Consider the following 16,789-nt stretch of genomic DNA (forward strand, 5'->3'; position numbering starts at 1 on the left):
TTCTGGGGTCCATAAGAAATCTTAACATCTTATAATTGAATAACCTTTAGTCAAGACCTTTAGAGTTCATAAATACAGTTTACTGCGTTGGAGGGTGATTATGACAGCACAATCTCTTAGTCTTTAATATGTCACTGTTTCTCGGCCCACTACAGGGATGTTGGATGTATTTTGTGGGAGGGGATGCTGACCACTTAACCAGCCGCACATTACAGACTTTACTGCACCATTACATATTTTTTCTTGGTGACCCGCCCAGGTCACTACTATCTAACACATGATTGCTGTCTCATCCAAGGCTCTCATTTCAAATGTATATTAATTGAGAAAAAAAATGAGAAAAACCAGGAAGTTCAAATTTGATTTGATACAATTTAGTTTTTATTTATTGCAACATACCACAATATACATTATCTTAATATTATGGAAGTCATTTTAAACCATCTGTGATGCTTAGAGACACCAGCCTGTGTCTCCTTTTCCAGCTGTATGTTTTGGTCGAGACAATGGGTTATTTAAATATATTTAAACCATCCTTGGTGTTGTGACAATACAAAAATCAATTAAATTCATCTTATAAAAAGTGCTAAATTAAAAGTCATCAACAGAATCCTTTCTATGCATAATTTACTTTCTTAAATTGGAATTTGGAATTTTATTTGTTTAATTTGTTATGAGAGTAAAGTAGTAAGATGGGAGAATCTCTTTTCACTACTGCATAGGCTATGGAGACAGGCTTTTCAGTTTTTACAATCACTTATGGCTATAAAAGAATTATGTATGCTTTGGGGAAATATGAAAGACAGAAATTAAAGTCAGACAAATTTAAGCATCAAGTCTTAACGTTTTATTTCCATTTGGTGCAGTAGTTTAGCGAAGGCAAGCTGTGGAAGTTGGGCTGTTCCTAAATACAACTATGGTCTAAGTAGTCCCCTAGGAATTTGTCATAAGTTTAAAATTAATTCATAAACTTGTAGCGATACACTTTTAGTATATATATATATAATGTGATGTTGAGAAAATAATGTCACTAATAGAATCACAGTTTTTCTTCATGATGCTCTCTGCAATTTTACCTAAATGTTGAAAATCAATCAATGAAAAATCTAATTTGTTGATATGAGAGGTATTTCTTTGCTGCTGCAGCCTGCTGCACATTAAAGTGTGATTGCAATCACCGCTTAGTTAATTTATTGCAGATATAGCACCATTAGTTTATTGACTTTCAATTCCTATTTTGTAAATTAATTGTAAAATAAATCCCCTAGATAATTAAGCTATGATGTAGGAATCATTCACTCCTGCCTCACTAAGTTTCACCTCTCATTAAGTGGGATAGTACTGTGGGCCGTTTGGTGAACAAACGAGATCCACTATTAGATGAACAAGTGTCAGAGCATCAATGGAACCAATAAACACACTCAATTAAAATGTCTGTTGAACGATTAAACCCAGAAATTTACCAAACATTGACATACTAAACAGACTGACATAATATATGCAAATAAGGTCATTATTATGCATGTGCTAGTTCAGTGCCCAAATGAAGTGCTTGTTCGGAGTACTCAGGATGTGTTTGCAAGCATGAGCTCTATGACAACATGTTACAGGAATAATGGTCACTTGAAAAATCTAATTAGTTTTACATTTAGCTGTAAGCTATAGTAGTCACTGGGACCGCTTAAAATAAATGTAGTAACCATTCAAACCCATAGCAAGACATCTCTTTACTGTCTTGTTGATCAGAGGAATACTTGAATAAGAAATTATTTGGATTTATATTGTGCAGACAAGCACTCACCCTGCATACACAAACACAGGCATCCTGTAATCAGCCCAAGTGGTAGAAAAGGTGGTTTAAAAGCATTGAGCAGATGCTGAATCAATAATGACAGAAGTTGCAGATTGACTGTGTTGACATATTTTTGTCCCTAAAGTGGCACATGGATTATTCATGCTACAGCCCATGTAATTAGATGTTGATGGGAAAGTCCAAACTAGGGAAACTCAAGCTCTTGCTGTTTTTTTTAGGAAATGATTCATCAGACGCTCTGTGCTTAATCATTTGTGACAATGTTAGGAATTTGAACCCTTCAAACTGAGAGGGCCGCAGCGGCCGCAGATTAACCGTGCTGGATTGGATGGTATTTTATAGTGCATGACTGCAGCTGTGGTTTGTCTGAGTGATCATCTCATGCTTGTTTTTGATATTAACATCTGCTGTCAATAGATCTGGACTGATGCAGCAAAGAGATGTAAATTCAGACACGTGCTATAACCAATGTCGCCCAAAAGGGGGTGCTGTTTCCTTGTCATTTTGCTTGATACTTGCACATAGTGCTTGTGATTATAATGTATGACAAAAAGAAATTCAAAGGCATATGAAACCATTACAAGAGACGTAGTGTGGCTAAATGTTTAACTCTTACCCAGTTGTCTTTTATAGCCTTATGGAACCTCCAGTTAGAAGATTATGAAATTAGTGGAGAATACAGACATGGAGAATCCAATCTCATTTGTCTCTTGGCAAAGGAGGACAAGTTTGCCTGTTACAAATCACCGGTGAGACATGGCGTGGTCACTTTATACCCTCTGTGATCCCTTTCTCTGCAATATAACAGCCCATCATCCACCACTGCACTGCTGCAGTTAAAGTTAAGATCAATGATGCCAGCGGTACGGTCATATATCACAGTGCCTGTCTCAGAGTTATTTCACACTGCTGAACTAAACTTCACCAGCACAAATTACACCTACAGTCGACATGACCCCAGTATTTCTCTCTCTCTGTTGTAAAAGCAGTGGGGAAGTTTGACAGCGGCGGATTGCATATGAAGACGACTTATCGCCTATCAATAGTGTGCTTGGCCGTGGTTGGAGGAATAGTGTCGTTAACTTTTGCCGGAAAGAGGCAGTGTGGTGATTTTGCAGCCTGGACAGGCTTAATGAGAACGAGGCTTAACTAAACATTGTGCGGGATGCTTAGCCTCGGAGTGCTATCGCAGAGTTCACAAGGATGCTTGGCAACCCACAGGGTTTGTGCATGTTGTTTTTTAAATTGTTCTCAAGTAAAGTGCACTTGCTTGCTTATTGATTCATTATAGACCCTGAAACTGTGCCATATAATCAGGAACTGGCCTTCTTTAGACAGCACAGAGGTTAGTCATATCCAAGGCTGTGTTTCGGTACAGCAGAGGGCATCCCTGTAGACCGAAAGAGCAGAGCTGCAGCCAGGCACCCAAGGCCCTTCCTTTGTTTTTGCTGAGCCAATTAGGGAGAGATAGCGTCTGCTGTGAAAGGAGAACAATGGCTTGTTCAGTCTGTGTTTAGGTCCACGAGTGTATGTACACAGTGGCAAGAAACAAGTGTATGAACCCTTTGGAATTAGCAGGTTTTCTTTTTTAATTGTTTATGAAATGTGATGTGATCCTAATCAAAGTCACAAGGACAAACAAGCCGAATGTGCTTGAGGTAATAACACACATACAAGTCTGTTCGTATATGTTGTGTCTTAATCAAACACACCCATTAAACATTCACAGTGCTGCTGGAGGAAATAAATGAATGCGTAGATTTAATAACTGGTCAAAACCTCCTCTGGCAGCAACAACCTCAAATATACATTTTTCAGTAGCTGCCGATCAGACCTGCACAATGTTGAAGGGGAAACGTTAGACCAGTCATCGTCACAGCTCTGCCTCAGCCCACATATTGTTCAGATGTCTGGTGCGAATGGCTCTTTGACGTCATTCCAATGCATCTTTACTGGTTTAAGATTTTGGCTCTGACTGGCTGTCCGCTCCCAGAGGCAACAAAGTCACCCCAAGTCATAATGCTCCTGTCCGTCCTATGCTTCACATTTTGGATGATGTCTTCATGCATTTTCTGCCACTCATAACGCTAATGCTGCAGTTTCATCCCAAATGATTGTGTCTAATTAATCTCCATTAACAGACTTTGTCAACTGATGAATATCTGAGCTCTTTGAAATCCCTTTCTAACCCTCTCCACTTTTCTAGCATTATTGAACGATTCTTGATCATCAGTCCCTTTCTCTTGTATGGCTTGTTTCACATCAGCAGATGCTTATTTAAAAGTTGAACTAGGTCTAACCTCCACCTCCACTGAAATTGACCCAAATACCTCTAAATCACAGAGGCATGGCTGTGGAGGGATTGACACAAACTTGCATTTAGTATGGTTCTGTGCAATGGTAGAACATTTAGGACTGAGGTAATCAACATTTTAAAGTAGATAATGAACATTTATATCTCCAGGTGTCCAGTAGTATGCATATTTGGAAATATAGTAGAAAAAATACACTTAAGAACCATACAATTTACTGTTGCTCTAGCCCTGGTCTCTGTTATTGTATCGTCATCCTCAACACTTTAAGGAAGACATGTCAAACTCAAGGCCGCAATAAAATTAAATATGCCTATTTTAATCAGTTTTCATACGATGAACGTGAGTGACGTCCACTCCAGACAGATTGAGCTTCACTCAAGTTGACCCTAATTTTTGTAATCATCATCGTATCAGGCCATCATGTGAAATACCAGGAATGAGGAGAAAATGTGTGTGTGTGTCTGCTCCCAGACATCGCGCGCGCACACACACACACACACACACACACACACACACACACACACACACACACACACACACACACACACACACACACACACACACACAGTCCATACCCCGGGACTCCGTGAACTTAGTTGAAAATAAAATAAATGAACTATGAACGTGAATTAGCTAAATTTAAGTGTGAACTGGCACAACACTGCATATTTGTGTGAGCAGCTTTTCTCTGTGATGAAGATGAACAAAACCCCACACAGGAGACGTCTCACTGACGCACATCTTCTCTCCCTCTTGAGAGTTTCAGCAGCACAGAACCTAAATCCAAACATTAATGAACTGGCAGCCAAGAAAAGAAGCCAACCATATGGCTCTGGCACATGTACATAAAAGAAGAATGTAGCCTACCCAATTATGTTTTCTTTTTGCTCTTTATCAAATATCTCGTCTATCCTGTTTAATAAATGTTGACCCTGTTTGTCCCTCTCTGTGATTAAGTTTGACACCACTGCTTTAAGGCTTCTGTAACGTCCTGATTAACCCATGAACACTTATTAGAGAATATATGACAAATGAAATAATAAGCTGGCTTAAAGTATGTGTAGATGGCAAACCTGGCATACCTTACCAGATTTTGAGTAGGAACTGATTCAAGAGATAATACATGACCTGAAAGGTAGTTATGAATATGCATCTGTACTGTATGAGTTGAGTCATAAAAGAAAGGAACAAGAAAGCCCTACCGCACACACACACACACTCACACACACACACACACACACACACACACCCACACACACACACACACACACACACACACACACTCACACACACACACACACACACACACATACATACACACACACACACACACACACACACACACACACACAAACACACACACACCAAACTGGCAAATATAGATTAGGAAGGCCTCCTGTATTCATGTGCTGAGGCACATACAATACTTTAATTTAAAAGTCTCTGCTACTGACAGTCAGTTTGTGTCCTCACTCCAACTTCTCTGAAACTTTTTGAGATGAAGTGCTGTGATGATTTCTCAGTAGGCCGTAACACTTTATCTCTCCAAAAGACCTAGAGGTCATTAACCCCTACCGGCTGTCTCGAGCTGTGCAGAGTTTGATGGCTGTTCTTTTCTAGCTCAGGAATGAAAAGAGAGGTGTGTGTGTGTGTGTGTGTGTGTGTGTGTGTGTTTGTATGCACATGTTTAGCAGAGCTAGCTAGCACCCCTGGCTTGGCCAGCCGGCTCCACCATATGGCCACATTTATCATGGATCTCACTGTTCATTAAGATTGCCCTTGCTGGCTGCAGAAGCTCTGCTGGGGGGCGTCAACCTCACCTCAGTAATGCTGTGGACGACTGACTGCAGTCCACTGTAATTTTAGGTGTGAATACTGACAGGCTATATGCGGTCAAACACAATTACCTAAGATTATTATGCCTCATTTTGAATTTAAGCATAGTAATTATTACAGTGCAATTTTAATCCCGTTATATGTTCTTCTAATTGAATAGTTTGTTTTGACTCTGCATTTTGTCTCTGCATTTTGAAGCTGTGCAAGAATACAAATATCAATTGTCTGTGGACTGTTTCACACAGTGCGCAGATCTCCCACTCAGTGTGACACAGTTTGTTATTAATCAAACAGTTTTAACCAGTTGTTTGACTCTCCGTGTGCAATACTTTGTAGACAAAGTTTTTGGTTGAATATGATATGATATATGTAAAGATAAGTAGTTATGTGCTACCTATAGATTGCATTGTATAACACGCAATAGATCATCTCATCCTGATCATGTAAATTCTTTAGCAATTGCCAAACCTCTGCCTGATCCAGCATCTCATATTGTGAGTACTCAAAGCTTTCCTCTGTCGTACATAACAAAACAAACTGAATCTATCGGGATTTTGGACAAAACAAGACAAAATAAAAATTTCAACGGGATGAGACTTTTTAAAAACATGTTCCTATATTTTTTAGACAAAACAATCCATTTAACCTATTCTACTTATATTAACAAGGAGTCGGAGAAGCTTCATTTGTGGCAGCCCTGATGACAAACATTGATTATTAACAGTTTTGGTCTTTAGTTGATAGTTCCCTATATAAGAAACACATCAAAACGCTGTTCTACTTTGAAACACATGATTCATATGTAACGTTTCCTGTCACATAAAAGTGAATAGAAATTTACATTTTAGACATGATATATTAATCAAGTGCAAGTAGTGCTCTGATTAAAATATCAGTCTCGCTCCCGAGCCCTGAACTGTGGCGGTGCAAAATAATTACCTGAGTGGGGGATTTTTTTTCTTTCAGTTTGATCTGCACTCGATGTAGTGTGTCAGGCAGTATTTACATGAGGCACACATCATCTTTGACTCTCTGATGTTGGCTGTGTTCTTTTTGTTCAAAGCAGACATGACTCCTGTTTAAAGATAGAGAAGCAAAACAGGTCTTACAGTAAGATCCAAAAGTCTTTAACCACCTGAACCAGAGAGCTGAAAACAGTTTGCTCAACGATACAATAAATTAACTGGTATTTTCCGTGGTCGATGGAGTGTGGTGAGGAGCCTGGAGTGGAACTGGTAGCACTGTACGGAGCGGTGAAAAGTAATTTGTTTCTGTCTCTTTATTTCTTTGTTTGTTTCCTTGTTTTCGTTAACACAATCAACAATTTAACAGGAGTTCTGCCTAATTGTCATGACTGAGGAATAAAAGTCCACTCTTGTTTTTTTCCCCTCTTAAAGGTAACATTATTAGTTAGCCCTGCTGAAGATCTGGATGTGATCTGGAGTTTAATGGATGGACAATGTCCGTGTGGTGGATTGATGCTTGTCACAGGGAGGCTGTGGCAAAATCTGATCACTTCAAGATTTAGGAACAGGATAGAAGACATTTTGAAAAGAGAAAGAGGTTCTGTCCAAAATACCTTTCCAACACCTATTTAATTCACAATATCTTGTACAAATGATGGATGCATGCTTCTTTCTGCTGACACAAAGCATTGCATTGTATAAAATTAATGACACAGATGTAATAATACAAAATGGACTTTTTGTTGGCCGAGGCTGTTAGTTTATTTTAAATAATAAATAAAAAACGTGATTACAACAAAACTTATTGAACTTGAATTAAGAAAACAAACGAATTTCTACAATTTCTACTAATTTCTACATAAAATATAAACATAAATGCATTTCTGCATTGTTTATTCTGTAAAACAAGTTTTCCTATTGGCAAACATAAATTTAGAAACCGCTTTTTCCCTGAAAGGCTCATATCGGCCACGTTGAATCTGTCAGGCTTTATGAGTTAGGAGGGCAGGGACTTTTCACCCAGCTGTGATAAGCCTTAGCGATAAACCTCCTGTTTGAACTTTTTCCAAGCTAGTATACTGAGTGTGGGATTTGAAATACACAAATTTGAGCAATGTATGCCTACCCATGGGTTTACTGGGCTCGATCAGTGCGGCCATTGTGATTCTTCCTATACCAGCAGGGCTCATTGGCTCCTCGTGGATTATAGGGACTGTGAGGCCAGCTGTTGTTTCAGTGCGTCCCCGTCAAGCATCAAAACATCAAACAGCAGGCATGACTTAACTGCCCTCGGAAGATCACACACTGTTGTTGTGCCTGTCATTTTTATCCCAGGAAGAAGTCTTTGCATTTCTCCCCAACCGGTGTAACACTCTTGATTTCCTCTCATCCTGCCTGTCCGTCTTCCTCTGTCTCCTCTTGACGGTTTGACAGTGTGACAGCAGCGGAGAGATCTCTTCAGTCTTGTGGGGGGGGGGGTGCTGGTGGTGGTGGGGTGTCAGCAGGAGTGAGATGTCTGTCGTGGATCCACTGATTGCTAAGTGTGTCGGTGTGTGTCCATGCTCCTGTGAATCTGAAGCCTGTGTGTGGAACTTGTAGGTGTGCGTAAGTGTTGCATATTGAAAATCAAAGGGGGGAGTTTGTCAATGCCTTTATTCGCTTTTTATAAAATTGCCTGTTACTTTATCAGGCTGCAGTGATGGAGAGATAAATATATTTGTTAAGGCAGAGGCTTTGTCTTGAATAAAGCACCTTTATGAACAATGCCTCTGTGGTGTTTGGGTTGTTGCTGCCTCTCAAGTTGCAAAAGCAAAATCCCTTTTCATACTCTGCATTTCATTACCCCGTCCATGGAGGTTAGGTTTTTAAAGCCCGTTTGCAGGATTACACAAAAATTACAAAACAGATTTTTATAGTAATTTGTCAGAACAATGCGGTACGGGTCAGGAAAGAACCCATTACATTTTGGTGCAGAGCCGGATCAGGGGTCCAATGCAGGATTTAGTTTTTCACTTTCTTTAACATTGCAGAAGATAATTTTTTATCATTTAGTGAATTTCGCATGAAATAATCCAGGGATCTTAATGAAAAAAATCTTGCATACTTTTTTTGCAGCTTGATTGAATTTAAACAGGCTGTTGGCCCTTGATGGAGTAATGTGCTCTACTGAGTCCCATTCTATTTTAGCTTTTATTTTTGGAGAGAAACACCAGATACTCAAATGTGTTATAATGTGCTTCTCAAAGAGGTGATTTGTGTGTCTAACTTGTGGGATTATTGAACTACAGAGGGGAGCAGAGGAATGGTTTGAGACCAATATCTTATTTGATAATGATGCCTCATAATCCTTGTTTTTAAATATATTTATATAATTCAAGCACTGTTTTTACTGCTTTCACCTTTCTTTGTTGGAGTATTTTCTGTCCCATCATTATTCTCTTTAAGCATTTTCAGACATGAACTGTGGGTAAAATCCGAAGATTTGGGTCTAGACTCTACCCGTTCCTAGCCTTTCACACATACACAATGCAGTGGAAGGTTCTCTGCACAGACGACAACAAGTCCTGCACATTATCCCCCGCTGTGTTCTCGAATCGAATTCCCTTATATTGGAGGCCAGGCCGAAAAGTCTGCAGAAGCCTCTTACTTGGACTATTCGTTTACTAATGCACCTACTCTCAGTGCATGTCTGAAACAGCTCATGTCTATGTTACCCACTGGATCCATGTGACATTGACCTTTTGAAAAGTTGACTTATTTCACCTCAAAATGTCTTTTACTTGGTGGAATCAGCAGTCCAAAAAAAACAACTTCACAGCAAATGCAAATACCCTCAACAATAGTATTGGTTCCTACAGTATATTCAGGTTGCTCCACAAAATGGTGGATTTGTAACCTGCTAAAGAATATCCTCTGATCAACAACAGCCAGTTTGTGTAAGAAGGATGTGACAGGATGGGAGAGTTTGCATTAAGAGATCAGAGCAGCTTGTAGAGCTCTGTCATTATTAATCCAACAGCAGTGTTCATATCCTGTCTTTTTCTTGCTCTCATGTTTTATTAGTTATACTTTTTATTTGGTAGCCAACTGTACTGTGTACTACACAGTATTTGTTAATACTCAGCTATTCCACAACTAGCTTCAGTGGGAATGTTTTCAAAAAGAAAAATATAGGTGCAATGGCTTCTGTGCTCAACAGAAAGAAAGTTGTTGTTCTCAATGTTGTTGAGATGTTGTCAGCTGGGAGAGAAACATGCCAGGGCATATGAAACCAGTGGAATGAGAGGATGTGCGGACACAGATAAAGATGAGAGCATATGACCTTGGCATAATGTTAATGACAGACTTGATCCAACATAACCTTCAATGACAAAAGAAGCCCTTATTACCGCTGAGAGGGGAAACCCTGTGATGGTTGGTCTGCGCTCTCAAAATGATAAACTGATCGGATTTTATGTGTGTGTGGTTGTATGTGAAGGAGTTTTCAAGCGCGGTGGAATTTCCCCCGATCCTTATATTTCTATCAGTGGAATTACCCCTCATGACACCTGATGCTACACACACACTTTCACACACACACCCACACACTTACACAATCTCACCCACACACAGAGAGCCGTGTTAAAGTGACAGAGATTATTTGTCTGCTTGTATCTCATTCATCCCAGCCTTTTTGATTGGTCAGAGACGTGCTCCAATGCTATCCTTATACTGAAACAGGAGAACCTGCTGTCAATATATATGAATTTAACACTCATGTATAAGGAGCCTTACCCTTTGTTGTTGCAACCAGTGGCCAGAATTATTGTCTGTCCCCTCGTTCGTAAACTTCATTCCTATGACCATGATATTTCAAGAACGCTTGAGGGAATCTCTTTTATTTTGGAGCAAACGTTGGAGGTCAAATGTCCTCTCTCTGTGACCTCACAGTCCCTTTATCATTTGTGAATGTGTGATCTTGACAACGCCTTGAGAGGATTCTTTAAAATGATATGATTTTATGTAATTATATTGGAAATAAATAAGTGGAGACTGAAACTGGTTGATGGAGGCAGACAACTTTGGGGCGGTAATTCTAGTAATCTTTTAGAAAAACCCAGAAAAGGATTTTCATTTGCACATGCAGTTACTTACTGAAAAGATAATTTGGAGCTTTCAAACGGCAGTATTTTTCAGCCCTAAGAGACATATCCTGTTACTTAGGTTTTTAACAGGATGCCAAGACAGAGCAATATTCAAAATTCACCAATTAATCGCTTGGTTTTCTTTATTTCTAGTCAGAGATTCAATCCAATGATACGTCAACTCTAACAAGATACAAGGAAACTTCACATAAGCTTTGTGTGAATTATTTTTCATATTTTAGAAGGGAAGTCCAACATATCTTTGTTCATAATCCCTACTGTGAACAAACAGAACTACATCTAGGCATATATTCTTATGTTGATTCTGTGTCATTAAATGCCTCGGGCTTTTCACTGTGCATGTTTTCTATATGGAGCTCTAATCAAAGCCAGTTGCAGCCGTCCTGCCGGCACCCACACACAGTGAGAGACAGTGGACTGGAGTATGATGTTATTTTCCAGGCTGAGCTAATTGTCTCTGGGGCTCAGTTCTCTCCCTCTCTCCCTCTCCCTCTCTCACTCTCTGTCTCTCTCTCCCTCTCCCCGGTTGCAGTTGGACTTTGCTCTGTTACACAATGCAGCCGTGGGTCCCCGGGAAGTCTCTAATGAAGAGTTATGAGAAGCTAGATGCCTCTTGGCTGCAGAGAGAGAGAGAGAGATGGTGGGAGACCACTGGGAGAGAAACGGGTAGAGATGGAAGATGGGAGGGACGCATGGAAGGGTGAAGAGACGATGTTGAGAGAAGAGGAGAGGGAGAGAACATGTAGTGAGGCTGGAAGATAGATGGGGGGAGCACAAGAGGCTATGGGACCGAACTCCCCTGGAAGCCCCTGGAAGCCAAAAGCCTGTTACTGCAGTAAAACCGGACCACGTTACATTAGCACATATAAATGCCTATTTTAATCTAAATAAAGTCATACATTTTGCATCATGGCAATGAGAGAAAGTTGGTGTTCCAAAAGAAAAGCATATGTGTTGCTTTTTTATTTCTGGCCAGCATCGTTTTTTCCAGTCCTTGGGAGTTCTAACATGAATTATCCTCCGACTTTTACAAGTTGGGTGTTTATTCTTCTCTCCCTCAAGGCCTGCCTGCACTCATGAGTCTCTTCTTCTGTCCCTCTACTCTCTTTATCTATCCATAACATCTGCTTGTATAGCGATTACATTTGTAAATGTTGTGAAGCTTTTTCCTTCCTTACACTTTTCTGCCCGCACTGTGTTTCGGTCTGTGGGAGGCAAGTATCTTGTTTTCACTTTGAGCCACTCATGGTTTTCTAAGAAACATCTGAAAGGTTAGAAAAGCTAATCGCAGGATTTATTCAGCGTCTGTGTCTATTTTCAAACATCTTAATGAATAACATGTCCTTGCATATAGTAGGCGTCTTAATAATGTCACCTTTTTGCTTGAGAGAAGTCCTTTTAAATTAGCATGTAAATATGAATTGAGTCTCACCACACAAGTCAATTGTTTGTTATTTTGAAGCAGTGGTCAAGCTCCAACACAGCTCAAGCACAGTGAGATTTTAAAAGATATAGTATAGTATTAATATTGAGTGTTGACTCACAAAGGACATCGAGGAAAATCACAGATCAGCCACCGTAATTTCTTTCATAGGTGCGTTCATCCACACACAACTGTCCTCACATTTTTTAACTGAATTGTTTACATCATCCGACCATCGTGGTTTATTTGGACTTTTTACATTCAGGTACAAATAATATACCCTAGCACTTTCACCCCTACATAGATCGCAGGTTCATGAGTTTAATTTATTTTCTCTTGCCACAATATTTCTACTAAATGATCATGAAAGCACCATATCAAACTGACGTGACCAGCCAACGTGATCAAACCTGACCCCAATTGATTATTATTTCACAATTTATCCCGAAACCAGCTCGACAGCAGGTCAGGCAGAAGAATCCTGGCAGTTCATATGGAGCCTTCCCGTAGCTTCCAGATTCTTTGTTTAGATTGTTCACAGGAAAAAAGAATCGACAGTTGCCATTTATTTTCAAGTTTCTCGCCTACATAACAAAAAAGCTATTCTCCCTTGGTTAGAGCTATCTTCCCCCTATAGTATATGCATGACAGTGCAGCCTCAACCATTCTGATTTCACATGGGGTTGACCGGGTCAGGCCTTTGGAGGGTAGGGGAGCCTCTTTCTGTCCCTTTTCAGGAGAGAATCTTTTCTTTAACTTCTTCTTCTCCCCGGCCGTCACTGGAGTCTAAATGTCAGCCAGCCCGGGAGAGAGGCAGACAGAGGAAGAGAGAGGGAGATCTGCGGTCTGCTGGGAGACAGCCATTGAAAGCATACATGATGACACACTTCCCCCATTCAGCCTGATGAGCTATTGAAAAGCAAGATGACATTTCGCAATAATACACCATATAGCTCCAGAGTTTAGTGAGATGAAACATTATTCATAAATATGTGATGTCTGGCATTTATTGATGTTTGCTGCCAGATTTGCTGTCAAATTATTTTCAGTTTCAGTTCGCATTTTATTTGGGGGGGAAACACTCTGCACCTCGACAAAGTGATGAACCATGACAGAGAGCTGTTATTCTGGGCTGTACAACCACATTGTTTAGCCCAAGGAATTTAAACGCTCATAGTGAATAATATGAAAAGATTCATAAGACAACCCTCCTACATAATTATGAAAAATTGTCTAGTATATCTATGTTTGAGCAGACTCCTGTGAGTTTCGAGGTGGCAAAACAATGAGAATTTAGTTCAGGCTTTAGCTTTGTGCCCTAGTTACTGTGGAGATTCTGCTACATCAGCCTGCACACAAGACTGCAAAATCAGTTTTAGGTGATGAGAAAAAGAATGATTTAGTTGACGTGGTTTCCCAGGAGAGAGTGTTTGAAAAACTCTGAGAACTGCATCTTTTCCAGCATGTGCACGCACATGTCAAGTGGAGCCCTAACAATGCAGTGATTGGGGAAATCACTGTGGCTTTTTGCGAACCACAGGCAAGATCTTGCTGCTGTGCTCGTCCTCTTTCCTCGTCTCACTACCTTCAATTTTTACCCTTTTCACCTTCCTCCCTGCGTCTCCCTCTTCCATCTGTCCTCCCTCTGTCAGAAGAGGAGCGCGTGTTATCTCCTTTTATGTCCCCAAATCAGTGTGAAGTCCCCATGAAGAGTAGTAGATTAGCGCCATTCTCATCCAGATCATTTAAGCAGCTGCAGCGATGGTGGTGCTGCCGACATCTGAAGCCTTTTGTCTCCTGAGAGACACTCTGTCTGTTGGTTGAATTTCTGTCGCTTCAGATCAGCCCAGCTGGAGAAACACCAAACAGGCACATTTTATTCGCCACGGGCTCTCACGGATGTTCTGGCTACACAATGCTGGAGCCGCAGTATCAACAAAGTATTGACTGTTGCATTCGGGGGAACAGAGAGCGTACCTGTGGGACATGAATTAAATTTCACAGAGGTAAGGGGGGGCTTTTTGAAGAGGGCAAAATGGCTGTTAGTGTGAATTGTCTCAGCGTGTTGTCGTTGAAGTTGTTGGTTTTATACTCGGTGGCTTCAGGTGCAGAAAAAGAAAGACTGTTGAAGTGATCATCACAGACGAGGCTACCAGTGAGGCTGGTGTGAGCAGTGTCGAATCAAGGCTTGTAGTCGTGGTTATGCATGCTTGTGTAAGGGTAGACACCTGTAGATGAAGCACACAATAATAGTGTAATTGATCACAGCTCCGTCATTTTTAGGGTTTTATTATATCGCTTATCCCTCTCGCTTTTCCAAAGTTATATGTGCTTAAGATTGCATGTATCATCTCAGCTTTCTGCTGTCAGTCTATGGCATCCTGTTTTATATGTCAGGTGTCTATTATACAGAGGAATAAAAGTAGGATGGAAAATTCTCTGGTAAATACTTACAGCAAGTTTTTATTTTGACATTCAAGTCTTATTGAATTGTAATGAGATGTAGGGGACAGATAAGTATTTTATCAAAATGACTGCCATAAGCTGTGACATCAATACATTTACAAATCTGATATTAGTGGCGAGAAAAGCGTAAAGGAATAGTTTGACATTTTGGGATCGATACCCTTCAAGAGGAAATATGTAGCTGGAGCCAGCGGCTGGTTGGCCTGGCGGACCATGAACACTGGAAACAGGGACACAACCGGCCTGTCCGATTGTTTTGAAAGAGTCTGAAAACTGATGTCAATACATTTTCTGGTGGTTTCGTTACAGACTGTCATTGTGTCTCTTTCACATTCTCTTGTACTTGCTCACATTAGATACTCTCACCCTTGACACTTCCCATATTGGCTCCACACCAAAGGGGAGGAACCACCAACCTATTTCAACCTATTTGCTGTCGAGAAAGACACAGCTACTGTGACATTTGGAAAATCACACTATAGAAATGAGTTCATGCACGACTATAGATGTTTTTTTTCCCCATGAAGACCCATGTTTATTTGTGCACTTTAGCAGTCTGTAACCATGGCTACAATGAGCAACAACATGAATGACAAAATTCATGAACTATGCAAGCAAGTGAACACAATGTACTACTACTGCTACTAGCAACTGGTTCAGCTAGTGGCTGTATTATAGCATAAAGACACACAGACATAGCCTCCTTACTTCTAATGGGAAGTAAGACTCTTGTTTGCACTAGAGAAAGTGTATTGCTCACAAACCTACAATATACTTTTTTGCAGCTTTTTGGTTTCTTTATCCAATAAATAGGCACCATAATGTAAGATCAGTGGACATACGTTTATTTCCTATTGGTGCTTTAAAGGATCAAACAAATGTTACATCTTGGGTTTGTCATGGAGTTTTGTTGTAAATGAAATGCTGGATATTCAGGGTTGTCAAGTGCGGCTTTGGAGAGCATTTCCAATGGATCTGATACAACCAAAGGATTTTATTTTTTCATCATTTCAGCCCTGTAGTCAGTGAATTCAGTTGCAGGGCATGAGCCAGCCTCACTGGCAGATCTTCCGGACTGCCTGTGTGCTGTTTGTGTTGGGTGGGTATTGATTTTGTGTTTGTCCTGGTAAATACTGTATTTTGGAGCCCAGTGCAGTGCTTCACTGAAATCTGGACAGAGTTGTTGGATGGCAATAGAGGAGAGGGAACGACACACATGGGAGAGGGGTAAAAGAGTGCAGCAGTAATACAGCAAGAAGTAAAGGAAAGACTTAAATTGTGTATTAGGGACAAAGGATGGGAAGGAAAGTAGATAATGGAACCGAAAATTAACAGGAAGCGTGCAGTGAAATGGTGAAAATAGATAGTGGAGTAGAAATGCAAAAATGTAAGCAGAAAATGAGGAGGAGGAAGAAGAAGAACATGTTGGACTGTTCACTCTTAACTTGGAATACAAACACATTCACTCCAAATCACCTCCAGCAGATCAGACGATATCTGTGGCCAAGTCATCCACTATCCTCCTCTCCTGCTCCCTCCCCTTGCTGTACAAGAAGTTAATTACAGTGATAATTTAAACTTGTTTGTTGTAGTCATTATTACATTCAAGTCCTGCAGAGGACAAAAGTTAAAGAAGGAAATAACATGTAAAATCTACATAATTATCAAGCTTTAACATCAAACAATGTCTCCATGTCCACTGATGACAGCAGACACCATTAAGACGGTATAAAAGATAAAGAAAAAGTAATAAAGATAAGTCTGTAATTAGTATAAGTTGTTGATTGTGGTGTGTCATTTTATGAAAATTATACAGTGAGTGATAG

The sequence above is a fragment of the Platichthys flesus genome, chromosome 11 (assembly GCF_949316205.1).
Source record: "Platichthys flesus chromosome 11, fPlaFle2.1, whole genome shotgun sequence".
Classification (NCBI taxonomy): Eukaryota; Metazoa; Chordata; class Actinopteri; order Pleuronectiformes; family Pleuronectidae; genus Platichthys; species Platichthys flesus.